The 5,953-nt window shown below is 35.5% G+C and overlaps 1 pseudogene; it reads right to left on the bottom strand.

Annotated features, from left to right (window-relative positions):
* Positions 1–4,896: 4,896 nt before the first annotated feature.
* On the bottom strand, positions 4,897–5,052 carry LOC100482305 (annotated as a pseudogene).
* Between the last annotated feature and the right edge of the window lie 901 nt (positions 5,053–5,953).

The following is a 5,953-nucleotide window of genomic DNA, read 5'->3' as shown; positions in this document are numbered from 1 at the left end:
ACCACAACGCTCTGAAATTGGAACTCAACCACAAGGAAAAACCTGGAAGAAACTCAAACACTTGGAGGCTAAGAACCATCCTGCTCAAGAATGACTCGATAAACCAGGAAATCAAAAAACAAATTAAACAATTTATGGAGACCAACGAGAATGAATACACAACGGTCCAAAACCTATGGGATACTGCAAAGGCAGTCCTAAGGGGGAAATACATAGCCATCCAAGCCTCACTCAAAAGAATAGAAAAATCTAAAATGCAGTTTCTATATTCTCACCTCAAGAAACTGGAACAGCAACAGAGGGACAGGCCTAACCCACTGACAAGGAAGGAGTTGACCAAGATTAGAGCAGAAATCAATGAATTAGAGACCAGAACCACAGTAGAGCAGATCAACAGGACTAGAAGCTGGTTCTTTGAGAGAATCCATAAAATTGATAGACCACTGGCAAAACTTGTCCAAAAACAAAGAGAAAGGACTGAGATTATTAAAATTATGACTGAAAAGGGAGAGGTCACGACCAGCACCATTGAAATTGCAAGGATTATTAGAAACTTTTATCAACAGCTATATGCCAAAAAACTAAACAATCTGGAAGAGATGGAGGCCTTCCTGGAAACCTATAAACTACCAAGACTGAAACAGGAAGAAATAGATTTCTTAAATAGGCCAATTAACTATGAAGAAATTGAGTCAGTGATAAACAACCTTCCAAATAATAAAACTCCAGGCCCAGACGGTTTTCCTGGGGAATTCTACCAAACATTCAAAGAAGAAATAATACCTATTCTCCTAAAGCTATTTCAAAAAATAGAAACAGAAGGAAAGCTACCAAACTCATTCTATGAGGCTAATATTACCTTGATCCCCAAACCAGGCAAAGACCCCCTCAAAAAGGAGAATTACAGACCGATTTCTCTAATGAATATGGATGCCAAAATCCTCAACAAGATCCTTGCTAATAGAATCCAACAGTACATTAAAAGGATTATCCATCATGACCAAGTGGGATTCATACCTGGGATGCAAGCATGGTTCAACACTCGCAAATCAATCAATGTGATACATCATATCAACAAGAAAAGACTCAAGAACCATATGATCCTCTCAATTGATGCAGAAAAAGCATTTGACAAAATACAGCATCCTTTCCTGATTAAAACCCTTCAGAGTGTAGGAATAGAGGGTACATTTCTCAATCTCATAAAAGCCATCTATGAAAAGCCTACTGCAAGCATTATTCTCAATGGGGAAAAGCTGGAAGCCTTTCCCTTAAGCAGGAACACGACAAGGATGCCCACTCTCGCCACTATTATTCAACATAGTACTAGAAGTCCTTGCAACAGCAATCACAATAAATTTAAAAGAAATTTTCATAGATGTTATTCCTGTTTGACTGATGTTTGGTTCATTCTCTAGTAATGTGCATTTTATTTTTTACTTTATAAATAATTTAAGGATTCCCTCCAAGTATTTTAAATGGTTTATTTTAATGGTATGTTGAATTTCAGGATCTAGGCTGAATATCTGAAATTCATATTAACCTAACATCCACAATTTTCCAAAACTGCTTTTTTTGGCATGATTCTGCAAATATTCCACAAATATTTTGAGAAAAAGATAAGAATATAGAAGAATCAGCACGAAACTGTTAATTTAAAATAGTTTTATTTGTTAATAATGGGAAGAACCTGTTTCTGGCATTTACAGTCCTTCCTTCAAGAATCAGGTAGAGGTGGGAAAGGGGCTGTTGAAAGGTCAAAACAAAACTTCATATTCCTTAGATATGCTCAGTTTTCCTTACATCACCTCATTTGAAAATACATAACAGTTCAAGATAAAATAATTATTTAATTATAAGTGGTCTTTTTTCTTTAAATTTTCTTTTTTGATTAAATAAACCATTAGTGAAAATTTATATTTTTAAGATTCTTTGAATGAGGTATAATTTATATATGGTAAATATTCCAATTTTAAGTGTACTGTTCAATGTTGATATGAACATATCAAGAAATAGAACAGTGCTCTCAAACTAGGTATTTCCTTCATATGCTTTATTAATTAATCACTTCCTCCCTTCCACTATCATAAATGCCACCTATTTTATTTCATATACCAGAGGTTAGTTTTATTCAAAAGATTTTTTCGTTTTATTTTAAGGCAAAATTTGCATATAGAAAAATTCATTCTTTTAAATGTATAGTTCTGTATGTTTTGGCAAATGTATACACTCATGTAACCACCACCACAATCAAGATATAAAGCAATGCTATCACCTCTCCAAATCCCCTCATGTCCTTTGGTGATCACGCCATTCTCACCCCTGTCCTCCAGCAACAACTAAATTATTTTCTGCTCCTTTGCTTTTGGTTTTGCAAAAATGTCCTAAAAATAGAATCATACCAAATGTAACGTTTTGAGTCTGCTTTCTTTTTTTAATTTTAGATTCAAGTTAGTAAAAATAGAGTGTATTATTAGTTTCAGGGTAGGGTTTAATGATTCATTAGTTGCATTTAATACCCATTGCTCATTACATCAAGTGCCCTCCTTAATGCCCATCACCCAATTACCCCATCCCCTCACCCAACTCCCCTCCATCAACCCTCAGTTTGTTTCCTATACTTAAGAGTCTATTATGGTTTGCCTCTCTCTGTTTCTGTATCATTTTATTTTTCTTTCCCTTCCCCTATGTTCATCTGTTTTTTTTCTTAAATTCCACATATGAATGAAATCATATGGCATTTGTCTTTCTCTGACTTATTCTGCTTAGCATAACACACTCTAGTACTATCCACATGGTTTCAAATGACAAGATTTCATTCTTTTTGATGGCTGAGAAATTTTCCCATTGTGTATATATACTACTTCTTCTTTATCCATTCATACATTGATGAACATCTGGGCTCTTTCCATATTTGGGCAATTGCAGACATTGCTACTATAAACATTAGGATGTATGTGCCCTTTCAAATCATTATTTTTGTATCTTTTGGATAAATACCTGGTAGTGAAATTGCTGTGTCATAGATATTTCTACTTTTAGCTTTTTCTATTTCTGACTGTTTTCCAGAATGGCTGCTCCAGTTTGCATTCCAATCAACAGTGTGAGAGGGTTTCCCTTTCTCTGCATCCTTCCCAACATCTGCTGTTTCCTGAGTTGTTAATATTAGCCATTCTGACTGGTATAGACAATATCTCATTGTGGTTTTGATTTGTATTTCCCTGATGATGAGTGATGTTGAGCATTTCTTCGTATGTCTGTTAGCCGTTTGTATGTCTTCTTTGGAGAAATGTAGATTAATGATTTTTGCCTATTTCTTGACTGGATTTTTTTGGTTTTTGGATATTGATTTTGATGAGTTCTTTGTAGATTCTGGGTACTAGTCCTTTATTTGATTTGTCATTTACAAATATCTTCTCCCATTCTGTAGGTTGACTTCTAGTTTATTTTTTTTTATTGTTTCCTTTGTTGTGCAAGAGCTTTTTATTCTGACGAAGTCCCGTTGGTTCATTTTTGCTTTTGTTTCCCTTGCTTCTGGAGATGTGTCTAGCAAGAAGTTGCTGTGGTCAACGTCAAAGAGGTTGTTGCTTGTGTTCTCCCTCTAGGATTTTGATGGAGTCCTGTCTCACATTTAGGTCTTTCATCCATTTTGAATTTATTTTTGTGTATGGGGTGAGAAAGTGGTCCAGTTTCATTCTTCTGCATGTGGTTGTTCAGTTTTCCCTACACCATTTGTTTAACAGACTGTCTTTTTTCTATTGGGTATTCTTCCCTGTTTTGTCAAAGATTAGTTGACTATAGAGTTGAGTGTCCATTTCTGTGTTTTGTATTCTGTTCCATTGATTTATCTGTCTGTTTTGTGCAAGTACCAGGCTGTCTTGATGATTACAGCTTTGTAATATAGATTGAAGTCTGGAACTGTGATGCTTCCCACTCTGGTTTTCTTTTTCAACATTTCTTTGGCTATTTATAGTCTTTCCTGGTTCCATACAAATTTCAGAATTGTTTCAGCTCTATGAAAAATGTTGATGTTATCTTGATAGGGATTGCATTGAAATGTGCTTTCTTCATTTTTTTAAAGATTATTTATTTATTTATTTATTTATTTGATAGAGAGAGAGGCAGCCAACAAGAAAGGGAACACAAGCAGGGGGAGTGGGAGAGGAAGAAGCAGGCTCCCAGCGGAGGAGCCTGATGTGGGACTCGATCCCAGAACTCTGGGATCATGCCCTGGGCTGAAGGCAGAGGCTTAACGACTGAGCCACCCAGGCACCCCTGTGCTTTCTTCTTTTGAGTTAAATTCATTTGAGGCTCATCCACGTTGTGTCAATAGTTCATTATTTTTCAAAAGACTTACTTATTTGAGAGACTGTGGGGGAGGGGAAGAAGAGAGGGAAAGAGAGAAAACCTCAAGCAGATTCCACACTGAACACAGAGCCTATATAGTGCTCCATTCCATGACACTAAGATCATGACCTGAGTCAAAATCAGAGTGAGATGCTTAAGCGACTGATCCACCCGGGCACTCCAATAGTTCATTACTTTTTAATGTTAAGTAGGATTTCCTTTTTTATTGCAGACATAATTCCATTATAATTAATTCTTGCCAGAAAATGGAATTTGATATTACTTCCAATTATATCAACATTCACAGAGGCTGAATATCACAGACATATAGGTGTACTATCACCACAAAATGTCTTTACTTCCCAAGTAGTTTTAAGTTTTAGCTATGAAGGTCAGTTACCAGAGCCAAACTTGTTCTTAAGAAGTAGAACTTTTATGTCCATTCAATCAGAGAGTCTCTTACATCTTTCTGGGCATATTCATTTGTAGATAGGAGTAAAAATTGTATGTGGGTTCCTCATATCATGCATTCTCATGTGATGCCCATCTTCATATGCTGCCTAATTTCTTTAGGATAAAGGGTGTGACTCACTGAAGGGCCACATAGATGAGGAAGTTCCTTATGGACAAGATCAGATCCTCATGCATCTTCTGTTTCATCTCCTTGGGGTCCAGCTTTGGCATGAGGCCCTCCATCCAGAACATTTCAGCTTTGCTTCTCTGACTTCCAGCTGCCATGCTCTGCCCTTCTCAGCAGCTTGAGTAGAATTCCATTGTATAAATGTATCACAGTATGTTTATCCATTCCTCAACTGAGGAACATTTGAGTAGCTTTCAGCCTTGGATGATTGTAAACACAACTGCTATAAACATTTGTAGACCGATTTTTGTGTGAACTTTCAATTTATATGAATGATACGCTAAATGTGAGCTTTTTGTTTTCAAGTCATATGGGTAAATACCTAGAAGACATATTACTGGTAAGTGCATATTTAACTCTTAAATTGTGATTCCCCCCCCCCAAAGTGGTTATATCTTTGTACATTTGAATCACTAGTGCATAAGAATTTCAGTTACTCCTCATCTTTGATTGTATTTGGCATTTAAAGTTTAAAGCAGCTAATGAATCATTGAACATTATGTGAAAAACTAATGATGGCTAATTTAATTCAAATAAAAATAAACAAAATAGTAAAAACAAACAATTTAGACATTGTGATATATTTACATAATTTCCATTCTCCTCTAGGATTTTTATGATTTGAAGTCTCATATTTAGGTCTTTCATCCATTTTGAATTTATTTTCGTGTAGGGTATAAGAAACTTGTCCACTTTCATTCTTTTGCATGTTGCTGTCCAGAGTTCCCAACACTGTTTGTTGAAGATACTGTCTTTTGTCCAGAGAATAGTCTTTTCTCCCTTGTGTAAGATTAATTGACTATATAGGTCCAGGTTCATTTTGGGGTTTTCTATGCATTCCATTGACCTATGTGTCAATTTTTGTTTCAGTAACATACTCTTTTATTCCTTCTTTTTAATAATAATTTTTATTATGTTATGTTTGTCACCAGACAGTACATCCTTAGTTTTTGATGTAGTGTTCCA

This window comes from Ailuropoda melanoleuca, chromosome X (assembly GCF_002007445.2).
Source record: "Ailuropoda melanoleuca isolate Jingjing chromosome X, ASM200744v2, whole genome shotgun sequence".
In the NCBI taxonomy this organism is placed as follows: Eukaryota; Metazoa; Chordata; class Mammalia; order Carnivora; family Ursidae; genus Ailuropoda; species Ailuropoda melanoleuca.
Note: the sequence above shows the minus strand (reverse complement) of the source record. Positions and strands in the feature narration are given on the sequence as shown.